This window comes from Gavialis gangeticus, unplaced genomic scaffold, assembly GCF_001723915.1.
Source record: "Gavialis gangeticus isolate Ggan-Ray unplaced genomic scaffold, GavGan_comp1, whole genome shotgun sequence".
In the NCBI taxonomy this organism is placed as follows: domain Eukaryota; kingdom Metazoa; phylum Chordata; order Crocodylia; family Gavialidae; genus Gavialis; species Gavialis gangeticus.
Window position 1 is genome coordinate 68,108,873 of NW_017729024.1, and position 1,243 is coordinate 68,110,115.

The following is a 1,243-nucleotide window of genomic DNA, read 5'->3' on the forward strand; positions in this document are numbered from 1 at the left end:
GTTCTTGAAGATCTGTGCCAGGGGCTGGGCTATGATGCTAGCCAGCTCCTTGAGTACCCTGGGGTGTAAACTGTCGGGGCTGGCTAACTTGAAGGTATCCAGCCTCTCAAGGTGTTCCTTCATGAGGTCAGCATTGATGGAGGGTAAGGAATCTCTCTCACCTGGGCCTCCCTGTCCCATACTGAGCAGGGGCATCCCATGGGACTGGTGAAAAACTGATGCAATGTACCCATTTAGCAAGTTGGCTTTTTCCTGGGCATTGGTTGTCAGTTGTCCCATCTGGTTTAGCAGGGGTCCAATGTTGCCCTTGCTTTTCCTTTGGCTCCCCACATATCAAAAAAAGGACTTTCTATTGTCCTTGATATTTGTAGCTGTCAGGGAACAGCGGCCCCAAGGTCATGGTGGGCCGAGGGTTTGGATCAGATAGAACAGGCGGGATTAGCGGCGAGGAGTCTGAGGGGTACGGGACTCGGTGCGGTTTCAAACAGATTAGATTTTATTCACTTACGCTTCTGGAGCATAGGTAGAAATCTTGCTTGTTCAGTTACAGTATTAACTAACATACGAACGACAAAGGGGTCTGTTGGTCCACAGGGTTCCCGAGCCGAGCCCTTGCTTTCTAGCCCTGGAGCTAGGTGCGGCTGCCCGACTCGATAGTCCCAGGACTGGTCAACAGCTTATTAAGGGAGAACGAACAACAAAACTAACACTGTGAACGATGTAAATGATGTGACAGCAGTCCAAAGTGGATGAACGGATGGTCGAAGACTGTGCTGAGGTCGATTGTAAGCAATGTTGAAGCGGAGGTAGGCCGGGTTGATCAAAATCGCAGTCAGGGCTGATGCCAAAAATCAGTCAGTAGCCAAAGGAATCAATACGAAAACGAATCGGATTGATCTGCAAAACCACAGCGAGGAGAAGACCAATGGGCCAGGAAGCCCTGCTGAGGAGCAGTCCCTGTGGAAACAGCCTCTGCTCTCAGCTTGGATCTCTCCCAGCGAGACAGTCCCTGCCAAGGCAGCCTCTGTTCGCCAGTCGAGCGGGTCTCCTCCCCCCCCGGGTGAGGGGCTCACAAGTCTTTTAAGGTAACCAGGTAGCCAGTCAGGTTGCTTTGTTCTTAGACATTTCTAGTCTAATTACGTCATGCTCTTCAGAGTTGAGCATGTTCACAGTTATAAGAGTTTGACTGACAAGCCAGATAGTTGGCAGATTTGAGCATGCGTGTTGTTACAAAACTAAGTCA